Genomic DNA, 23770 nt, shown 5'->3' with positions numbered 1-23770 from the left:
ATTAGACGACAACTTGGTTAGGTACACTGTCAGTTTTAATGAAAGCAGAAAATTAGAGACCATCTGACTTATAAAAGGATAATTTCATCATCATTCACTTTCTCACCAAGAAATGTAACAGAGGCTTTACCAAATCTTATCAATTGATTGTCGATTATACCTGTTATTCTTTCATTTAGAAGGATCTTGTATAACCTAATATACTCAAAATTGATTGGGAAAATAAAAATATTATTCACTTCAGTACACCTTTGGCAGTAGTTTTTGATAAATACTTTTATCCACTTCAGGTATGTTTTCATCAAAACCTTAGAACTGTGACTGTCGCTTGTTCACCGTTTGCCAGTGTCTACCAGGTAACCCAGTTGGCAGAATCAGTCTTCATTGTCTGGTTAATCAGCTTCCTGTCAGAAAAGATTTGACTTCATTTTTCAAATACACATAATACCATACATCCCATGAGTACCATCTCACTTCTGAATTCTAAGGGAGAGAGTTAAACAGTGTGGAGCCTTGTCGTGAGTTTTGTTGTCCCATCAGACACTGTGCATTGCCTGCATGTGTCTTACTCATATTAAACATTCTTTTGAAGCGCTGTATGTTATTGGTGAGTTGAGGATGGAAGAATGATGTTTCTATGATGAAAAATATCAGCACTCTGGCTGCCCACTCTGCCCAGTCTAATTCAGAGCGTCCCAACTCACAGGCTGAACTTTGGCAGGTTAAGTACTCAAGGCCCTTAAGGTAGTGAAGAACTACTGTGCCTAACAGAGCAGTGTAAGACACTGTGGTATTCAGTGAACTTTGGAGCAGCATCCATGTTGCTGGCCTGGTGGAGCAGCCTGTCATTGAGGTATTACAGCAATTGGCACCATGGAAATGAAGCCCATATGCAGCACTCCAAGATCCCTAAAATGCTTTGAATGCAGTTCTTTTAAAATAACCTAATTTCTCTAGATGTCTTTACGTGTATGCCCTTCCTTAGTCACATAATGCCTGACACCTGCTCACCATTCAGAACTCTGCTCATGTGTCATCTCCTCTAGGACCTCTTCTCTGAGGCCTTTCTCTAGCCAGGCTGGGTACTTAACCTCTGCCAGAACAACCACACTGTACTTTAACTGGTGTGTTGGCTGCTCTCCATTAGACTGAGCAACCTGAGAGCAAGACCGATAACGTAGCACATACCTGCTACATACTTGGCAGTCAGCAAGCATTTGTTGAATAAATGTTAATGAGATTGTGGGAGGAGCTGTGAATTGGGAGTCAGAAGCTGTATGTTTTTAGGCTGGAGTCATGTCAGAGGTGGACTTAACAGAGGTGACCGTAGCCCCTGATTTATACTGCCATGTTCATTGTGGCCTTGTTCATAATAGCCGAGAGGTGGGAGCAATCTTAAGTTTCCATCAGCTGATGAATGGATGAAGAGAATGTGACATATACATACAGTGGACTATTATTCAGCCTTAAAAAAGGGGCAAATCTTGTCATATGTTGAAACGGATGAATCTTAAGGACATTGTGCTAAATGAAATAAACCCACAGTATTCAGATATCACAGATATCTGAGATATCTAAAATAGTTGAACTCTTAGAAAGTATAAAATGGTAGTTGCCAGGGGCTGGAGGGAAGGGGAGAATTATTTAATGGATGTACAGTTTCAGTTTTGCAAGATGAGGAGCATCAGAGATTTGTTGCACGGCAGTGTGCGTACAGTTAACACCGCTACTGCACTGCACACGTAAAAGAGCTCAAGATGGGAACGTTTATCATAAGGGTTTTGACCACCTTTTTTTCCTAAGTATAGTTGAGTTGCAATGCTGTGTTACTTGTTGCTGTATAGCAAGGTGACTCAGTTTTACATACACACACTTTTTCATATTCTTTTCCATTATGGTTTATCACAGGACATGGAGTGCAGCTACCTGTGCTATATAGCAGGACCCTGTCTATCCATTCTATATATTACCAGTTTGCATCTGCTAATCCCAAACTCCCAGTCCAGCCCTCTCCCATTCCTCACTGCCTTGGGAACCACCAGTCTATTGTCTGTGTCCCTGATTGTATTTTCATTTCATAGATAGGTTCATTTGTGACCACAGTATTTAAAAAGTATAATATACACAGTATTTTGTATATTAACTACAAAACAAAAACTATAATTTTCCAAGTCATATGCCTGGAAAATTTTTAGCAGTTATAAGGGTTTTATTTATTTATTTATTGGCCACGCCATGTGGCATGTGGGATCTTAGCTCTGTGACCAGGGATGAACCTGAGCCTCCTGCATGGGGAGTGTGGAGTCCTACCACTGGACAGGCGGGTGGACTGGATCCCACATGCTCCAACTAAGAGCCTTCGTGCCACGACTAAGACCTGGTGCAGCCAAAAGAAAGGCTAAGGCTTGTCAATGGTGCTAGAAAGACCAGAGTCATTTTAAAATGCTAATAAACATTACTAAAGAAAGATATGATAGATGCTAAGATTTTCTGCCTAAATATAGTACAAGGAAGAACCTCATATGTATGTATCTCTAGTCCTATGTAGTATCTTTATTACCATATATGAATAAAGTCTGTTAATCTAAACAAAAATAAAGGTTGATGCTGTTAATGAGCACAATGCATGCAGGCGAGATAAAGCTGTTTATGGGCCAGGAGTCAAAAAACGTGCATGCAGTGAAAATTTTGCCCTAAAGTAATCTTGTGATTTTAGGCATGGCACTTACAGCTAATGCTGTAAAGAACAGTATTGCATAGGAACCTAGAATGTTAGGTCCATGAATCGAGGTAAAATTGGACATGGTCAAGCAGGAGATGGCAAGAATGAACATCACCATTTTAGGAATCAGTGAACTAAAATGGACGAGAACAGACATTTAATTCAGGTGGCCAGTGTATCTACTACTGTGGGTAGGAATCCCTTAGAAGAAATGGAGTAGCCCTCATAGTCAACCAAAAAGTTCAAAATGCAGTAGTTGGGTGCAATCTCAAAAAAAAAACAAAATAATCTCAGTTTGTTTGCAAGGCAAACCATTCAACATCGCAGTTATCCATGCCCCAACCAGTAATGCCAAAGAAGCTGAAGTTGAAAGGGTTCTGTGAAGACCTGTAAGACCTTACAGAACTATAAGACCTATAGACCTTATAGAACACCCAAAAAGACATCCTTTTCATCACAGGGGACTGGAATGTGAAAGTAGGAAGTCAAGAGATACCTGAAGTAACAGGCAAGTTTGGCCTTGGAGTACAAAATGAAGCAGGGCAAAGGCTCACAGAATTTTGCCAAGAGAACACACTGGTCATAGCAAACACCTTCTTCCAACAACACAAGAGACAACTCTACGCATGGACATCACCCAGTGGTCAGTACTGAAATCAGATTGATTATATTATTTGCAGCCAGAGATGGAGAAGCTCTATACAGTCATCAAAAACAAGACTTGAAGCTGACTGTAGCTCAGATCATGAACTTCTTACTGCCAAATTCAGACTTAAAGAAAGTAGGGAAAACCAGTAGGCCATTCAGGTATGACCTAAATGAAATCCCTTATGATTATTTAGTGGAAGTGACAAATAGATTCAAGAGATTAGATCTGATAGAGTGCCTGAAGAACTATGGACAGAGGTAAGTAACACTGTACAGGAAGCGGTGACTGAAACCATCCTAAAGAAAAGTGCAAGAAGGCAAAATGGTTGTCTGAGAAGGCCTTACTAATAGCTGAGAAAAGAAGAGAGGAGAAAGAAGAAGTTATATACAACTGAATGTAGAGTTCCAGAGAACAGAAAGGCGAGGTAAGAAAGCCTTATGTGAACAGTGAGCCTTATGTGAACAGTGCAAAGAAATAGAGGAAAACAATGGAATGAGAAAGACCAGAGAGCACTTAAAGAAAATTGGAGATACCAAAGGAACATACCATGCAAAGATGGGCACAATAAAGGACAGAAATGGCAAGGACCTAACAGAAGCAGAAGAGATTAAGAAAAGGTGGCAGGAATACACAGAAGAACTGTACAAAAAAGATCTTAAGGAGCTGGATAGCCACAATGGTGTGGTCACTCAACTAGCACTGGACATCCTGGAGTGTGATAGGGTCAAGTAGGCCTTAGGTAGCATTACTATACAAACAAAAGTAGTGGAGATATGGAATTCCAGCTGAGCTATTTCAGTTCCTAAAAGAGGATGCTGTTAAAGTGCTACACTCAACATGTCAGCAAATTTGGAAAACTCGGCAGTGGCCACAGGACTAGAAAAGGTCAGTTTTCATTCCAGTCCCAAAGAAGGGCAATACCAAAGAATGTTCAAGCTACCATACAATTGTGTTCGTTTCACATGCCAGCAAGGTAATGCAAAATCCTTCAAGCTAGGCTTCAGCAGTACATGAACTGAGAACTTCCAGATGTACAAGCTGGATTTAGAAAAGGCAGAGGAGCCAGAGATCAAATTGCCAACATCTGTTGGATCATAGAAAAAGCAAAGGAATTCCAGAAAAACATCTGCTTCATTGACTTTGCTAAAGCATTTAACTGTGTGGGTCATAACAAACTGTGGAAAATTCTTAAAGAGATGGGACTACGAGACCACCTTACCTGTCTCCTGAGAAACCTGTATGCGGATCAAGAAGCAGCAGTTAGAACTGGACAAAGAACAACAGGCTGGTTCAAAATTGAGAAGGGAGTTCATCAAGTATGCATATTGTCACCCTGCTTACTTCTGTGCAGAGTATGACATGCAAAATCTGGGCTGAATGAATCACAAGCTGGAATCAAGATTGCCAGGAGAAATATCAGCAACCTCAGATATACAGATGATATCAATATAATGGCAGAAGGTAAAGAGGAATGAAAGAGCCTCTTGATGAAGTGAAAGAGGAGAGTGAAAAAGCAGGCTTAAACTCAGCTTTCAAAAACTAATACCATGGCTTCTGGTCCCACCACTGCATGGTAAATAGATGGGGAAAAAGTGGAAACAGTGACAGATTTTCTTTTCTTCGATTCCAAATCATTGCGGACACTGACTGCAGCCATGAAATTAAAAAAAACAACAACACTTGTTCCATGGAAGGAAAGCCATGACAAGCTAGACAGAATATTAAAAAGCAGAGACGTCACTTTGCCAACAGAAGTCGGTATAGTCAAAGCTATCAGTTTTTCAGTAGTCTTTTGTGGATGTGAGATTTGGACCATAAGAATTATAAGCACCAGAGCATTGATAATTGTGGTACTGGCGAAGACTCTTGAGAGTCTCTTGCACAGGAAGGAGATCAAACCAGTCAGTCCTAAAGGAAATCAATCTTCAATATTCATTGGACAGACTGATGCTGAAGCTTCAGTGCTTTGGCCACCTGATGCAAAGAGCCAACTTACTGAAAAAGACTGTGATGCTGGGAAAGATTGAGGGCAGGAGGAGAAGGGAGAGACAGAGAAATGAGATGGTTGGATGGCATCACTGACTCAATGGACATGAGTTTGAGCAAACTCCAGGAGTTAGTGAAGGACAGGGGAGCGTGGTGTGCTGCAGCCCATGGAGTGGCAGAGTCAGAGATGACTTAGCAACTGAACAACAACAATTGTGTGATTTTAGGCATGGCTTGCTTACTTACTTACTTTCTTACTTACTTACTTTCTGCTCCAACTTTTTTACCTTTCAAAGGTATTAAGGAAATACTCTAAGAGACCAGAAATTGTAAAATAAGTAGAAAAATTTTACCTCCAAAGGAGGGAAACTAGTCTAGCACAGTCTAGGCTCCGAGGCATGGATGTGAATGGTTCAGGGGAGGAAAAACTGGATGATCTTTTTAAAACCAGAAGACCACGAACCATCTTCTCCCTCATTGGGAAAGCAGAGTCTCTGAGTGTTGCTGATTGGCTAATGATACCAGGGCCTTTCCACTAAGAAAGCCGTAGGCTGGCTGCAGATGGTCTGCTGTGGAAGGGGCGGCTGTCCTGGGATTCCGCCCTCAGCCACCTCTGCTGCTTATACACAATGTGCCTGCTTTGGGATCATGGCGTCCAGTCAGGTCTGCTCTGATACAGGTGACCTAGCTGGTCATGTCAAGAGAATTTTGAAAGAACCAGACTCTTTTAAATTTATTGTCATTTAGTCCTCATAGGAGTCTCATAGGATAGATATTATATCCAGTTTTACGTGTCAGGAAACTTAAGACTCATAGATTAACTTGCCAGGATTGCCAGCTCAGTGGTAGGACCAGAAATTCAGACCAAACTCCAGTACCAAAACTCTTTATCCTTCTACTGTGCCATTTGGCTTCTGCAGATGAGATCCTGCATGAGAAGGAGTTTCATAAAAATTAGATTTTTTTTTTAATTGGTTAATATTTAGTGTAGAACAATAATTTTTCAAAGATACTCTGGCAGAGGGTCATGTATATCAGAATTACAGTGGTCCCCACTTAACTGCACTTTTGCTTTTGACTGTTTGAGTTACCTGAGGTCAACTATTGTCTGAAAATATTAAATGGAAAATTCTAGAAATAAGTCATAAGTTTTCAATCATGTGCCATTCTGAGCAGTGTGTGAAATCTTGTGCTGCCTCGCTCTGTCTGCCTGGGGGTATGAATCATCCCTTTGTCTCACATATCTATGCTGTGTATAGACACACCGTGTAGTCACTTAGCCATCTGGGTTATCAGATTGATTGTCCTGGTATTTAAGTGTATATGTTCATCTGACTCTCATTTTACTTAACAATGGTCCCAAAACAGAAGAGTAGTGATGCAGGAAATCCAGAGCTGCCAAAGAGGAGGTGTGAAGTGCTTCCTCCAGTGAGACGGTCCAGAGCTCAGCACCTTCCCGGCCTCCGCATCCACCGGGGGCGTAGCCCCACGCAGCACTTGGGGCATGTTCACCTGTGCATCTTTTTTGTCTACAGATACCCTCCTTCTTCCACCTCTCCCTTGACTTTCATCCCTTATCACTGCTCCAATGAGTCACTCTTATTGATGGGACTGTGTCATATCTCTTAGTTGTGTGGGGATAGCTTAAATGTTTGGTTTCAGTTTTTCACTATTTGGGTCATATTATACACCTGCATCCTTGCCATAGCTTCAGAACAGGCAGAGTATACATCCCCATTCCTTAATTTGGAGCTTGGACTTATGAATTACTTTGGCCAATGAGATGTTATGAAACAGTAATTTTTTTTAATTCAGAAAACAAAAGCTGAGAAATATTACAAAATGTGAAATATATGTGTGAATTATACATATGAAGTATGAGTAATTTTCCCAAAATGTAAAGAAAAAAAAGAGAAAAAGCTAAAAATAGAGAAGAAAATTTGAGGACGAGTGTAGGAGATTGAACATCAGAAAAATAGAAATGACTGGAAGAAAGAAATGATTTAACTTGAGAATTGGAGGGCATGAGCGGCCAGAGTAAAGGGGCACATTATGCTCAGCACTGGGGAAGAAAACAGACCCGTGGCACTCATCCAGTTCCTCAACGCGAGTTTAAAGAGGAGAGCAGACTTCCAGCACGGGGAGGGTACCAGTCACATCTCAAGAATCAAGGCTATCTTTGGACTTCTTGGCAGCAACATAGGCATCAAGAAGGCAATAGTACGGTGCTGAAATTCTGCAGTAAAACGATTACCAACCTAGAATTATATAGGTAGCCAAAGTATACAGCAAGAATGAGTATAGAATAGTCATTTTCAGAAATCAGAGATCTAAAAAATTTTAACTGTCACATACCTTTTCTTAAGAAGTTACTGTAAGAAATACTCCATCAAAATTGAAAGACTAAATCAAGGAACAGTGAAACATGAGACACAGAAAATAAGAGACCCAACAGAAAAAAATGGCAAGGTTTCACTTGGAGGAGGAAGAAACGTGATGCCAGCATGATAGCTCTGCGTCAGGCGTGACGGGCAGCCGAGCCACGCGGCTGGAGTGTGAGCCAGCGTGTGTCCTGAGGGCAGGGTGCCGAGGGCCTGGCTCAGGCCCTCAGCGGTGCCTGGCTCATCTTCATCATGTCTTCTATCCAAGCTCTGCCGAGGACACTCATGGACGTTTTCAACTTTTCCCTGAGAGCAGGGGGTAGGCCACATTGGACTCAGAGGCCGAAGTGCAGATCAGCCCACTCTCACAGACCAGACTTCTGCGGCATGTCCAGCGCCTGGCCCGCCCGCTGCTTGTCTTGCCAGGCTCCCAACTGTGGAAAGCCCTGTGTTTCCCAGGACTGGCTTGTGACCTTGCTTGCATCTTCCTCAGAGGGGGCCTTGTCAACTTCCATGGAAGCGGAAGTCAAACCGTGGCCTGAGACTGCTCTGCTCTCCTCCTCCTGGAGCCTCCGTCCAGTGAGATCAGTGCTGCCCCCTCCTCGCATGGCTGGTGTTCGCTGGCCCTCCATTTCCAAGACGAGGTGCTATGTGCAGTGGGGATAGATTCCATGAGGGTGGTAGAGCTATTATTAAAAGCGATCAACACAAAATCAGGGTATTAATGATTTGTGGCAAGTGTTGAAGAGAAGAGAAACGGGCTTCTAAGGAGAACTTCTCCGACTTAATGTGCATATGAATCACTTGGAGATCCTGTTAAAACGCAGATTATAAGGCAGAGGAGGAAGCTGAGATTCAGCACTTTTTAAACCTTCCAGGTGATGCTCATTCTTTTGTGGGACAATACTTTGAGTGCCAGCTTTCTAAAGTGCTGGACTCTTGTTTCTTAGCTTGAGCAGTTGATACACAGTGTTCATTTTATTACTCTTCACATATGCATATATTGTGATACCTTTCACAACAAAAGGATTTTAATTGCAAAGGAAAAATGTAATAGAAGAAGGATGTATTGAGCAGAAATCCTGGAGATGTAAAACATGTCAAATTATAAAAGCCTTGACTACGTTATTATATTAGGGTTCACCAGAGAAACAGTGCCATTAGGAGACATATATATGGGGCCGGGGAGGGGGGCATTGATTGGTTTTATTGTAATGAATTGGCTCACACAGTGACAGAGGCGGACAAGTCCCAAGATCTGCGGTTGCCAAGCTGAAGACCCAGGAGAACAGTGCTATAGTTCCACAGTTTGGTATGCTCCAGACTCCGTGAAGAGCCGGGGTTCGAGGGCCCAGTGGAGGGGGGCCTCAGAATGACAGTAGTCAGTCCGCACAAGAGCTTGTCAGAGGAACACCAGACAGGTCCCCCAGAAGCTGAAGAGATGGAGTGTCTTATGTGAATGCACATCTCAAGAGACACCTGGAGCACTGGCACAGAATCCGGTGGACAAATGTGTGGAAAACCACAGACAAAGAGTGTAACCGTTTACACTGTTGTCCTAAATGTTTTTATTAGAAAGTCTAGTCATAGGTTGGATTCTGAGGTGTAGCTTGAGCGCATGTGTGCAGTCTGTTATGTGGAGAGTTGGGAATTACGCGTGCTCTGTGCCTGTGTGGCCCCAGCCTATAGCAGGGAGCTGCGACGCTGCAGGTGGGTGTTCGAGGCTCGTTCCCCAGTGTTCTCTGTTGTGTCTTCTAGACGTGAGCAGTTGCGATGTGAGCAGCTGTCACTCTCGTGGTCATTCCACACACACACTCTTCTGCCATTGCTTTTGAGTTACAATTACCGCTGATCTTCCTCTCGCTGTCTTTACCCTTTCTGAGCCTTAGTTTCCTTCCGTGTAAAATGGTGATAACAGCTGCTTTGCAGAGTTACTCTGCCTAGCATAGAATATATACTTAATAAATGACAACTGTTCCTGCTTTACGAGATTTCTTTTCATATTTGTATTTTTTAAATTTTCACTTATTCCTTGCTGTGCTGGGTCTTTGTTGCTGTGCTCAGGTTTTCTCTAGCTGCAGTGGGGCGGGGGGGCTGCTCTCTAGTTGGGGGCACAGGCTTCTCATTGCGGTGGCTTCTCTCGTTGCCGAGCACAGGCTCTAGGTGCGAGGGTTCAGTAGTTGCGGTACATGGGCTCAGTAGTTCGGGCACACAGGCTTAGGTGCCCTGAGGTGTGTGGGATCTTCCCAGACCAGTGTCTCCTGCATCAGCAGGTGGATTCTTAATCACAGGACCACCAGGGAAGTCCAGGGGATTTCTTTTTAAATGTTTGTTTTTATTTTGTTGTTTTTGATCTCCTGCTGACCTTTGTTCATCAAATGAAGTATGAACTGGTTTGGCAAACTTGGCAATCTGAACCACCAGGCAGAATTTAGAGATCTGTGTACTGATCAGCGTTAATGACTCAAGTCCCAATCTAGTGCTGAAAAGACAGAGTTGAATGAGGGAGTGACCCTTCCTTTGGGACTAACAGAGACGGGCCATCCCTGTGCTGTGTTACATGTGCCACATTGGAGGATAACGTGAAAAGCCAGTGGGAAACTCTGCAGTCGCCTCTGGGAATTGAGGAAGGCTTTAATGTGGGCACTGGGTGCTCTTTACTGTGGAGTGCCGAGGAGTGCCCACATAGCTCACTGTGTTCCTGGGACATCCACTTCTCTGCCTGCTCACCTCCATCCTTAGGACCCGTGGCCTCTCCCCATCACAGGCCTGGGAGTCCCTCAGAACAGCGCCACTGAACCTGACCTCTACTGCCACCGTCATTTCTTACTCTGCTCTACCCACACACGAGCCTGCCAGGTACACACTTTTCCCAAAGACCTTTGGGCAAAACCCTATCAGCAAACCTGCTAGTTCCACCTTCAACATACGTCCAGAATTGGCCACAGCTCTCCACTTCTGCTACTGTCACCCCGATCTAGGCCACTGTTTCTTTCTTTAGAAGAAAAAAAGTATTGTTTCGGCTGTGCTGCCTCTCCGCTGCTGCACAGGCTTTTTTCCAGTTTTGGTGCGAGGGGGCTGCTCGAGTTGCGGCCTCTGGGCTTCTCAGTGCAGTGGCTGCTTGTGTGCAGAGCACGGGCTCTAGGGCATGGGCTCAGCAGTTGCAGCCCTTGGGTTTCAGGGCTCGGGCTCCAGAGCTGTGGCTCACAACCTGAGTTGCTCCATGGCATGTGGGATCTTCCTGGACCAGGGATTAAACCCATGTCTCCTGCATTGGCACAGGGATTCTTTACCACTGGTCCGCCCCTAGTCCATTGTTTCTTTTCCCTGGATCATGGCCTCCTGACCATTCTTCCTGTTTCCCTGTTCTTCCTGTGGTCTCTGTCCAGCAGCCAGCACAATTCTGTTCTGCTGGACCCTGCCACAGGTTTTCCATCTCGCCAGCCTTTAACCAGAGCCCTCAGACCCTGTGCAGTGTGGTACCCCTGTCCTTCTTGCCCCCTACTCCTCCTCGGTCCTTTCTGGCACCATCTCTCCATGCTTCCCATCACCACCACTAGGCACACTCCCACTCAGCCTCTGAATCACTCTTCCAGGAGACGGCACTGCTCATTCACTCATCTCTCACAGATTCGAGTTCAGAATTCTCAACACTCAGTGAGGCCTTTACTGAGCAGACTTAAAAAATCATAAGCCCCCCCCCCCAAAAAAAAAAACCAAAAACATAAGCCCCACAAAACTCCCTTTCTATGCTTTATTTCCTTGGGAGTACAAGTTGATTAAAATTTTGACTCTAGGAAAGCAAGGGATTTGTCTGTTTTGTTCCCTGCTATATCGCCAAGGCCCAGGCAGTGGCTGGCTTGGCAAGCGCTCAGTAGATTCTGGTTGAATACTCTGAATGAGACGAGAAGGAAGTTGGGAGAAACTGAGAAGGGGCAAAGTTGAGGCTTCCTAGCCAGTTAGCTGCCCATGCAGAGTCATTACAGGGCCTGGTGTGTTGAAGTTCAGCTTGCCTGACACAGGAAGGCAGGCTGTGAGAAGGAGCCTTGTGTGCAGCAAGGGGCCTGCTGGCAGAAAGAGGCAGCAGGTTTAGGAGCCCTCCCTTGTCTTAGTGTTGTCCTGGAAACTTAGCTTCAGCGCTGGTTTCTAGAGCTGTGCCGTCCTGCTGTGCCTCCATAGCCACCAGCCATGGAGGACTGTTAAATCTTTGAAGTTTGTCTGGTGGTTTAGTCGGTAAGTCGTGTCAGATTCTTGCAACCTCATGGACTGTAGCCCACCAGGTGCGTCTGTCCATGGGATTTTCCAGGCAAGAATCATCACTTCAGTTCATCGCTTAGTCGTGTCTGACTCTCTGCAACCCCATGGACTGCAGCATGCCAGGCTTCCCTGTCCATCACCAGCTCCCAGTGTTTCCTCAAACTATGTCCATCAAATCAGTGATACCATCCAACCATCTCATCCTCTGTTGTCCCCTTCTCCTCCTGCCTTCAATCTTTCCCAGCATTGGGGTCTTTTCCAATGAGTCAGCTCTTCACATCAGGTGGCCAAAGTATTGGAATTTTAGCTTCAGCATCAGTCCTTCCAGTGAATATTCAGGACTGATTTCCTTTAGGATGAACTGGCTGGATCTCCTTGCAGTCCAAGGGACTCGCAAGAGTCTTCTCCAACACCACAGTTCAAAAGCATCAATTCTTTGGTGCTCAGCTTTCTTTAAGGCCCAACTCTCACATCGATACCTGACTACTGGAAAAACCATAGCTCTGACTAGATGGACCTTTGTCAGCAAAGTAGTGTCTTTGCTTTTTAATATGTTGTCTAGGTTGGTCTTCGGAGAAGGCAATGGCACCCCACTCCAGTACTCTTGCCTGGAAAATCCCATGGGCGGAGGAGCCTGATAGGCTGCAGTCCATGGGGTCACTAAGAGTCGGACACGACTGAGCGACTTCACTTTCACTTTTCACTTTCATGCATTGGAGAAGGAAATGGCAACCCACTCCAGCGTTGTTGCCTGGAGAATCCCAGGGATGGGGGAGCCTGGTGGGCTGCCTTCTCTGGGGTCGCACAGAGTCAGACACGACTGAAGGGACTTAGCAGCAGTAGCAGCAGCAGGTTGGTCTTTATATGCAGAGTACATCATGAGAAACGCTGGACTGGAAGAAACACAAGCTGGAATCAAGATTGCCAGGAGAAATATCAATAACCTCAGATATGCAGACGACACCACCCTTATGGCAGAAAGTGAAGAGGAACTAAAAAGCCTCTTGATGAAAGTGAAAGTGGAGAGTGAAAAAGTTGGCTTAAAGCTCAACATTCAGAAAACTAAGATCATGGCATCCGGTCCCATCACTTCATGGGAAATAGATGGGGAAACAGTGGAAACAGTGTCAGACTTGATTTTTTGGGGCTCCGGAATCACTGCGGATGGTGACTGCAGCCATGAGATTAAAAGATGCTTACTCCTTGGAAGGAAAGTTATGACCAACCTAGATAGCATATTCAAAAGCAGAGACATTACTTTGCCAACAGAGGTCTGTTTAGTCAAGGCTATGGTTTTTCCTGTGGTTATGTATGGATGTGAGAGTTGGACCATAAAGAAAGCTGAGCACCAAAGAATTGATGCTTTTGAACTGTGGTGTTGGAGAAGACTCTTGAGAGTCCCTTGGACTGCAAGGAGATCCAACCAGTCCATTCTGAAGGAGATCAGCCCTGGGATTTCTTTGGAAGGAATGATGCTAAAGCTGAAACTCCAGTACTTTGGCCACCTCATGCGAAGAGTTGACTCATTGGAAAAGACTCTGATGCTGGGAGGGATTGGGGGCAGGAGGAGAAGGGGACGACAGAGGATGAGATGGCTGGATGGCATCACTGACTCGATGGACGTGAGTCTCAGTGAACTCCGGGAGATGATGATGGACAGGGAGGCCTGGCGTGCTGCAATTCATGGGGTGCCAAAGAGTCGGACACGACTGAGCGACTGAACTGAACTGAGGTTGGTCTTAGCTTTTCTTCCAAGGATCAAGTGTCTTTTAATTTCATGGCTGCAGTCACCATCTGCAGGGATTTTGGAGCCCAAGAAAATAAAGTTTCTCACTGTTTCCACTGTTTCCCTATCTATTTGTCATGAAGTGATGGGACCAGATGCCATGATCTTAGTTTTCTGAATGTTGAGTTTTAAGCCAACTTTTTCACTCTCCACTTTCACTTTCATCAAGAGGCTCTTTAGTTCCTCTTCACTTTCTGCCATAAGGGTGGTGTCATCTGTGTATGTGAGGTTATTGATATTTTTCCTGGCAGTCTTGATTCCAGCTTGTGCTTCATCCAGCCTGGCATTTTGCATGGTGTACTCTGCATGTAAGTTAAATAAGCAGGGTGACAATATACAGCCTTGACGTACTCCTTTTATCAATTTGGAACCAGTCTGTTGTTCCTTGTCCGGTTCTAACTGTTGCTTTTTGACCTGCTTACAGATTTCTCAAGAGACAGGTAAGGTGGTAAGGTGGTCTGGTATTCCCATCTCTTGAAGAATTTTCCACAGTTTGTTGTGATCCACAGAGTCAAAGCCTTTGGTATATAATCAGTAAAGCAGAAGTAGATGTTTGTCTGGAACTGTCTTGCCTTTTTGATGATCCAGTGGATGTTGGCAATTTGATCTCTGGTTCCTCTGCCTTTTCTAAAACCAGCTTGAACATCTGGAAGTTTACGGTTCATGTACTGGTGAAGCCTGGCTTGGAGAATTTTGAGCATGACTTTACTAGCGTGTGAGTTGAGTGCAATTGTGTGGTAGTTTGAGCATTCTTTGGCATTGCCCTTCTTTGGTATTGGAATGAAAATTGACCTTTTCCAGTCCTGTGGCCACTGCTGAGTTTTCCAGATTTGCTGGCATATTGAATGCAGCACTTTAACAGCACTTTAACATTTAACAAGAATGGATTGCCATTTCCTTCTCCAGGGGATCTTCCTGACCGAGGGATTGAACTGCATTACAGGCAGATTCTTTACCGACTGTGTGTCTAGTCCAAATTAAATTTTGCCAAAACTATAAAATTCATAACTGGATTTTAAAAACTGATTACCAAAAAAAGAATGCAAAATGTTTTCTAAAAATAATTCTTATTTATTTTTTACTTCACTGGGTTGTCACTGATGCCCATGGGCTTTCTCCAGTTGTGGCGAGTGGGGCCTAGTCTTACTATGGAGCTCAGGGTCTAGGCTCACAGGCTTCAGGAGTTGTGGCATGTGGGCTTAGTTGCCCCTCGTCATGTGGTATCCTCCTCGACCAGGGGTTGAACCCAAGTCCCCTGCATTGCAAGCAGATTCGCAGCCACTGGACCACCCGCAAAGTCCCACAAATTTTTTTTTTTTTTTAAATTTGTTTTTCAGTGAAGGATAATTGCTTGACAGAATTTTGTTGTTTTCTGTCAAACCTCAACAGGAATCAGTCATAGGTATACAGCTAGCCCCTCCCCTTTGAACCTCCCTCCCATCTCCCTTCCCATCCCACCCATCTAGGTTGATACAGTGCCCTGTTTGAGTTTTCTGAGCCATACAGCAAATTCCTGTTGGCTATCTATTTTACATATGGTAATGTAAGTTTCCGTGTTAACTCTTTCCATGCGTCTCACCCTCTCCTCCCCTTTCCCCATGTCTACAAGTCTGTTCTCGATGTCTGTTTCTCCATTACTGCCCTTAAGTAAATTCTTCAGGACCATTTTTCTAGATTCCATATGTATGCATTAAAATTTATCTTTCTTTTTCTGACTTACTTCATTCACTCTGTATAATAGGTTCTAGGTTCATCCACCTCATTAGAACTGACTCAAAGGCATTCCTTTTTATGGCTGAGTAATATTTCATTGTGTATATGTACCACAACTTCTTTATCTATTCATGTGCTGATGGACATCTAGTCGCTTCCATGTTCTAGCTACTGTAAATACTGTTGCAGTGAACAATGGGATACGTGTGTCTTTTTCAATTTTGGTTTCCTCAGGGTATATGCCTAGGGTTGGGATTGCTCGGTCATATGGTGATTTTACTCCTAGTTTTTTAAGGAATCTCCATACTGTCTTCCATAGTGGCTGTATCAGTTTACATTCCCACCCACAGTGCAAGAGCATTCCCTTTTCTCCACACCCTCTTTTTGATGATGGCCATTCTGATTGGAGTGAGGTGATACCTTATTGTAGTTTAGATTTGCATTTCTCTAATAATGAGCGATGTTGAGCATCTTTTCATGTGTTTGTTGGCCATCTGTTTGTCTTCTTTGGTGAAATGTCTGTTTAGGTCTTTTTCCCACTCTTTGACTGGGTTGTTTGTTTTCCTGGTACTGAGTTGTATGAGCTGCCTGTATATTTTGGAAATTAATCCTTTGTCAGTTGTGTCATTTGCTTTTATTTTCTCCCATTCTGAGGGTTGTTTTCACCTTGCTTAGTGTTTCCTTTGCTGTGCAAAAGCTGTTAAGTTTAATCAGGTCCCACTTGTTTACTTTTGTTTTTATTTCTGTTACTCTAGGAAGTGGGTCTAGAGGATCTTGGTTTGATTTATGTCATCGAGTGTCCTGCCTATGTTTTCTTCTAAGAGTTTTATAGTTTTGGGTCTTACATTAGGTCTTTAATCCATTTTGAGTCTATCTTTGTGAATGGTGTTAGGAAGCATTCTGATTTCATTCTTGTACATGTAGCTGTCCAGTTTTCCCAGCACCATTTGTTGAAGAGGCTGTCTTTGCCCCATTGTATATTCTTGCCGCCTTTGTCAAAAATAAGGTACCCATAGGTGCGTGGGTTTATTTCTGGGCTTTCTGTCTTGTTCCATTGGTCTATATTTCTGTTTTTGGGTCAGTACCATACTGTCTTGATGACTGTAGCTTTGTAGTATAATCTGAAGTCATTCCAGCTCCATTCTTCTTTCTCAAGATTGCTTTGGCTATTCAGGGTCTTTTATGTTTCCATATGAATTGTGAAATTTTTTGTTCTAGTTCTGTGAAAAATGCCATTGCTAATTTGATAGGGATCGCATTGACTCTGTAGATTGCATTTGGTAGTATAGTCATTTTTACAATACTGATTCTTCCTACCCAGGAACATGGCATATCTCTCTATCTGTTTATGTCATCTTTTATTTCTTTCATCGGTGTCATAATTTTCTGTGTACAGTTCTTTTGTCTCCTTAGGTAAGTTTATTCCTAGATATTTAATTCTTTTTGTTGTAATGGTGAATGGGATTGATTCCTTAATTGCTCTTTCTGATTTTTCATTGTTAGTATATAGAAATGCAAGTGATTTCTGTGTATTGATTTTGTATCCTGCAACTTTGCTAAATTCACTGATTAGCTATAGTAACTTTCTGATACTATCTTTAGGGTTCTCTATGTACAGTATCATGTCATCTGCAAACAGTGAGAGCTATACTTCTTTTCTGATGGATTCCTTTTATTTCTTTTTCTTCTCTGATTGCTGTAGCTAGGACTTCCAGAACTTTGTTGAATAATAGTGGTGAAAGTGGACACCCTTGTCTTGTTCCTGATCTTGGGAGGAATGCTTTCAGTTTTTCACCATTGAGAATAATGTTTGCTGTAGGCTTATCATATGTGGCCTTTACTGTGTTGAGGTAGGTTCCTTCTATGCCCATTTTTTGAAGAGTTTTAATCATAAATGGATGCTGAATTTTGCCATAGGCTTTTTCTGCTTCTATTGAGATTATCATGCGGTTTTTATCTTTCAATTTGTTAGTATGGTGTATCACATTGATTTGTGTATATTGAAAAATCCTTGCATTCCTGGAATAAACCCAACTTGATCATGGTGTATGAGCTTTTTGATGTGTTGCTGAATTCTGTTTGCTAAAATTTTGTTGAGGATTTTTGCATCTATCTTCATCAGTGATATTGGCCTTTAGTTTTCTTTTTGTGTGTTGTCTTTGTCTGGTTTTGGTATCAGGGTGATGGTGGCCTCGTAGAATGAGTTTGGAAGTGTTCCTTCCTCTGCAATTTTTGGAGAGTTTTAGAAGGATAGGCCTTAGCTCTTCTCTAAATGTTTGATAGAATTCTCCTGTGAAGCCATCTCGTCCTGGGCTTTTGTGTTTTGGGAGATTTTTGATCACAGCTTCAATTTCAGTGCTTGTAATTGGGTTGTTCATAATTCGTATTTCTTCTTGGCTCAGTCTTGGAACATTGAGCTTTTCTAAGAATCTGTCCATTTCTTCCAGGTTATCCATTTTATTGCCATATAGTTGTTCCTAATAGTCTGTTATAATCCTTTGTATTTCTGCATTGTCTGTTGTAACGTCTCCTTTTTCATTTGTAATTTTGTTGATTTGATTCTTCTCTCTTTTTTTCTTGATGAGTCTGGTGAAAGGTTTGTCAATTTTGTTTATCTTCTTAAAGAACCAGCTTTTAGTTTTATTATTTTTTTTACTATTATTTCTTTCATTTCTTTTTCATTTATTTCTGCTTGAATCTTTATGATTTCTTTCCTTCTACTAATTTTGGGGCTTTTTGTTCTTCTTTTTCCAGTTGTTTTAGGTGTAAAGTTAGATTGTCTGTTTGATGTTTTTCTGGTTTCTCGAGGTAGGATCGTATTGCTATAAACTTCCCTCTTAGAACTGTTTTTGCTGCATCCCATAGGTTTTGAGTTGTGTTTTTCATTGTTGTTTGCTTCTTGAAAGTTTTTAATCTCCCTTCTGAACATACGGTTTAGTCTCCATGTGCTTGTGTTTCTTACAGTGTTTTTCTTGTAATTGATATCTCGTCTCGTAGCGCTGTGGTCGGAGAAGATGCTTGATATGATTACAGTTTTCTTAAATTTACTGAGGTTTGATTTGTGACCCAAGACAGGGTCTATTCTGTAGAATGTTCCATGTACACTTGAAGATGTATTCTGCATTTGGATGGAATGTCCTGAAGATATCACTGAGATCCATTTCATCTAGTGTATCTTTTAAGACTTGCGTTTCCTTATTAATTTTCTGTTTTGATGATTTGTTCATTGGTGTGAGTGAGGTGTTAAAGTCTCCTACTGTTATTGTGTTACTGTCAGTTTCTCCTTTTATATCTGTTAGTGTTTGTCTTGGAGAAGGCAGTGGCACCCCACTCCAGTACTCTTGCCTGGAAAATCCCATGGACAGAGGAGCCTGGTGGGCTGCAGTCCATGGGGTCGCTAAGAGTCGGACTTGACTGAGCGACTTCACTTTCACTTTTCACTTTCACGCATTGGAGAAGGAGGTGGCAACCCACTCCAGTGTTCTTGCCTGAAGAATCCCAGGGATGGGGGAGCGTGGTGGGCTGCCGTCTATGGGGTCGCACAGAGTCAGACACGACTGAAGCGACTTAGCAGCAGCAGCAGCAGTGTTTGTCTTGTGTATTGAGGTGCTCCTATGTTGGGTGCATAGATAGTTACAATTGTATGTCTTCCTCTTGGATTGATCCCTTGATCATTATGTAGTGTCCTTCCTTATCTCTTGTAATCTTTATTTTAAGACCTATTTTGTCTGATATGAGGATTGCTGCTTAGATTTCTTTTGCTTCCCATTTGCATGGAATACATTTTTCCATCTTTTCACTTTCAGTCTATATGTGTCTTTAGGTCTGAAGTGGGTTTCTTGTAGATAGCATATATATGGGTCTTGTTTTTGTATCCATTCAGCCAGTCTGTCTTTTGGTTGGAGCATTTAATCCATTTACATTTAAAGTAATTATTGATATATATGTTCCTATCGCCATTTTCTTAATTGTTTAGAGTTGATTTTGTAGATCTTTTTCCTTCTCTTGTATTTCTTGACCATGTAAGTCCCTTTAACATTTGTTGTGAGGCTGGTTTGGTGGTACTGAATTCTCTTAACTTTTGCTTGTCTGAAAAGCTTTTTATTTCTCCATCAGTTTTGAATGAGATCCTTGCTGGGTACAATAATCTTGGTTGTAGATTTTTCCCTTTCAGTACTTTGAATGTATCCTGCCATTCCCTTCTGGCCTGCAGAGTTTCTCCTGAAAGATCAGCTGTTAAGCATATGAGGTTTCCCTTGTATGTTACTTGTTGCTTCTCCCTTGCTGCTTTTAATATTCTTTCTTTATATTTAGTCTTTGTTAGTTTGATTAGAATGTCTTGGCATGTTTCTCCTTGGGTTTATCCTGTATGGGACTCTTTCTGCCTCTTGGACTTGATTGGTAATTTCCTTCGCCATGTTGGGGAAATTTTCAACTACAATCTCTTCAAAGATTTTGTCATACCCTTTCTTTTTCTTCTGTTCTTAACTGGGACCCCTGAAACTCAAATGTTGGTGTGTTTGATATTGTCCAGAGGTCTCTGTGACTGTCCTCAGTTTCTTTTTACTTTATTCTGCTCTTCAGAAGTTATTTCCACCATTTTATCTTCCAGCTCACTGATTCGTTCTTCTGCTTCAGATATTCTGCTATTGATTCTTCCAGAGTATTTTTAATTTCAGTAATTGTGTTGTTTGTCTCTGTATGTTTATTCTTTAATTCTTCTAGGTCTTTGTTAATTGATTCTTGCATTTTCTTCATTTTGTTTTCAAGGTTTTTTATCATCTTTACTATTATTATTCTGAGTTCTTTTTCAGGTAGTTTGCCTGTATCTTCTTCATCTATTTGGACTTCTGTGTTTCTGGTTTGTTCCTTCATTTGTGTAATATTTCTCTGCCTTTCATTATTTTTTTTTTTTTTTAACTTATTGTGTTTGAGGTCTCCTTTTCCCAGGCTTCAAGGTTGAATTCTTTCTTCCTTTTGGTTTCTGCCCTCCTAAGGTTGATCCAGTGGTTATTGTAAGCTTCATATAGGTTGAGATTTCTGCTGAGTTTTTTGTTTTTCCTCTGATGGGCAAGGCTGAGTGAGTTGGTAATCTAATCTGCTGATGATTAGGTTTGTATTTTTGTTTTGTTTGTTGTTTAGATGAGGCTTCCTGCACAGGGTGCTACTGGTGGTTGGGTGATGCTGGGTCTTGTATTCAGGTGGTTTCCTTTGTGTGGGTTCTCACTATTTGATACCGCCTAGGGTTAGTTCTCTGATGTCTAGGGCTTGGAGTCAGTGCTCCCACTCCAAAGGCTCAGGGCTTGATATCTGGTAGGAATGAAGATTCCACAAGTGCTTTGTTATGGCATTGAGATTAAAACATATACCCCAAAATGAGAAACCAAAGATGAACCCCAGACAAATGGCAGTTACAAAATCAGGGAAATAATAATTGATGGAATATACACATATACATATACACCCATAAGCAAAGTCAAAATAGTCTAACAAAAATAAAGTACAATAGATTGACCCAGTGAACAAAGGAAATCAAAAATTATGTTTACCAGTTAAGAACAAAACTAAGGCACAAACCAGAAAACAAAACTAAAGCAAGGTGCCAAGTGGGGAGTAAAGCAATGAAAACAGAACTAACAAATATGTTGAGAGGAAAGGAAAGAAAGAAAAGAAAGCAAGAATAGGTATGCAAAGTTACATAGAGGTAGATGAGGAAGATTTATATACATTAAAGATTAACTGCAAGGGGAAAAGAACAGTAGGAAAGGCAAACAAAGGAATAAATGTAGAAAAAGTATAATAGGTTTTAAAAGATTAAATATTAAAATTATAAAAAAGAGAAAAGCAAAAATTAAAAAAGGTAAACTCTACAGAACTGCCAAAGCCCAACATAGAGGCAGAGGTTTATAACCACATTAAAAAGTGTGACTGAATATACACATATACATATCCACCCATAAGCAAAATCAAAACAGTCCAACAGAAATAAAGTACAATAGATTGACCTGGCAAACAAAGAAAACTGAAAATTATATCTACCAGTTAAGAACAAAACTAAAGCACAAAGTAGAAAACAAACCTGAAGCCAATTGGGGAATAAAACAATGAAAATAAAACTAACAAATATGTTGAGAGGAGAGGAAAGAAAGAAAAGAGCGAAAGAATAGATATGCAAAGTTAAATAGAGGTAGATAGACAAGATTTATACATTAAAGATTACCTGCAAGGGGTAAAGAATAATAGGAAAAGCAGAGGAATAAATGTGTAGAAAAAATAACAATAGGTTTTAAAAATTAAAATTAAAAAAAGAGAAAAGAAAGAGGAAAACTCCACAGAACTGCAAAAGCCCAATGTAGAGGCAGAAGTTTATGACAACAATAAAAAATGTGAGTGAGGAAAAAAAAAAGCTTAAAAGCTTAATTAGATTTCATAGTGCCAATAAAATCAACAACTACAACGGGAGGGGGGGGGGAACAAGTGAAAACATAAGAATAATAACTGTTTTCCTTGTGTCCCTGCTGTCGGAGGCCTTTCCCTCTCTGGGAGTCACAGCCCTCCTCACCTCCCTGGGATGCCCTCCAACACTGTGCTGACCTCTGACCTGCTGTGGGGCAGCTCAGATTCTGATCTGGTCCTCCTCCTCCGTGTTCTTGCCTCCAATATCCACAGCTATCAGAACTAGTGCATTTTGTTTTGTGGGAGCTCTCAGTGGCCTTTTATATATTCCGTAGACACAGAGTCTGCCTAGTTGATTTATGTGGATTTAACCTGCAGCTTGTACAGCTGGTGGGAAGGTTTTGGGTCTTCTTCCTTAGCCACACTGCCCCCGGGTTTCATTTGTGGTTTTATTTCCACCTCTGCATGTGGGTCGTCCACTGGGGTTTGCTCCTGAGGCTGCCCTGGAGGACTTGGGTCTGCCCCTGTGAGGGCCAGGTGTGGAGGTGGTGCAGCTGCTTGGGCCGCAGGGGTTCTGGCGGCACCAGGTACTCGGGGGTTGGCAGCTAGGGCAGCAGGTAATATAGCGCTCCAGTAAGGTATGGCAACCAGTGTTGGCCGACATGCCCCAGAGAAGGCTGGCAGGCTGCAGACTACAGGGTCGCAAAGAGTTGGACATGACCGAAGCGACCCTGCGTGTATAGACGCAAGATTTTTTTTTTGCCTGTGGCAGCTCTGCCCCAGTGGGAGTTAAGTGTGAAGGTGGCGCAGCTGCTTGGCTTGCGGGAACCCTGGTGGCGCAAAGTGTGCAGGGACACGCACTGCCTCTGCCCCAGGAATTATGGCCCTATCAGAGTCTTTTGTCGAGCCTCTTGTAGCTGGTGGTAAGAAGGCCTCTTTGGCCAGTCTTTCTCCATATCTCCTCCCATTCAGGCACTTAGAGGGCTCCCTTGCCTGGGGTCCTTCTCTGTTTTTCTGTGTGCCAGGCATTTGATGGGCCAGCCTCTCTATTTTTCAAGGGTCCTGCTCTGTAGATCAGCGTGTCAGGCACTTAAAGGAGCACCCTGGGTGGGGTCCTACTCTGTAGTTTGGCACATCAGCCACTTAAAGGAGCGCCTGGAAGGGGCCTGCTCTGTCGTTGAGTGTGTCAGGCGTTTGAGGGGCCAGCCTCTGTTGTTCAGCTGCCAGTGCTGGCGTGTGTGAGGAGAGAGGCTGGTGATGGCTCCGCCCCACGCGTGACTCAGCAGTGTCACCCTGCTTCCATGGCTGCCGGCTTTCCTCCACAGGCATTTCCCACCACAGTCTCCTCCCGCACGTCCCCTCGGTCCGTCTCTCCGTAGTCCACAGCAGCCCTGCCCCTGGGATTGCTCCACAATCCCTAAATTCCAACTCCCAGCCACTGAGACTTCCAGGGGACCTGCGTCCCTGTCCGGGGTACGTATGGCTGCAGCAGGTTCTGATTCTCATCCCATTTAGGCTGCCACAGATGAGCTGTTTCACTCCCAGCCTTAAATGTTTCTCCTCTGACTCAGACGTTTGCCCCATGTGGGGATTGGACCCCTGCTTCAGTTCCCCCACCTGCCAAGGGCAGGTTCAGTCCTGCTAACACTCCTGTGTTTCCCCCTAGTTCCTTCCTCCTACCGAGTTTTGCGTGGGTCTATATATTCTTTTCCACTGGTCAGGTATTCCTGTCCGTTCTCAGCTGGTGTTCTGCATGCACTTCTGTGTCTGAAGGTGTATTCCTGATGTATCTGTGGAGAGAGATGTACTCCACGCCCACCTGTTCCTCTGCCATCTTGTTCTCTGCAAAATCTTTTAAATATTACACTTGAAATAGCGAT

At 42.9% G+C, this 23770-nt stretch overlaps 1 protein-coding gene and 1 long non-coding RNA gene across 2 annotated transcripts in view; one reads left to right on the top strand and one right to left on the bottom strand.

Annotated features, from left to right (window-relative positions):
• Nucleotides 1-23770, top strand: part of MAML1 (mastermind like transcriptional coactivator 1) — a 64239-nt gene that overhangs the window by 7514 nt on the left and 32955 nt on the right. The window lies entirely within an intron of this gene.
• Nucleotides 20724-22199, bottom strand: LOC129622582 (uncharacterized). The gene is made up of 2 exons (XR_008700072.1): nt 22089-22199; nt 20724-20804 (listed from the first exon to the last, which is right to left on the bottom strand). It is a non-coding gene; the product is annotated as an uncharacterized LOC129622582 (long non-coding RNA).

This window comes from Bubalus kerabau, chromosome 1 (assembly GCF_029407905.1).
Source record: "Bubalus kerabau isolate K-KA32 ecotype Philippines breed swamp buffalo chromosome 1, PCC_UOA_SB_1v2, whole genome shotgun sequence".
In the NCBI taxonomy this organism is placed as follows: Eukaryota; Metazoa; Chordata; class Mammalia; order Artiodactyla; family Bovidae; genus Bubalus; species Bubalus kerabau.
This window is presented reverse-complemented; position numbering and strand designations above follow the sequence as displayed.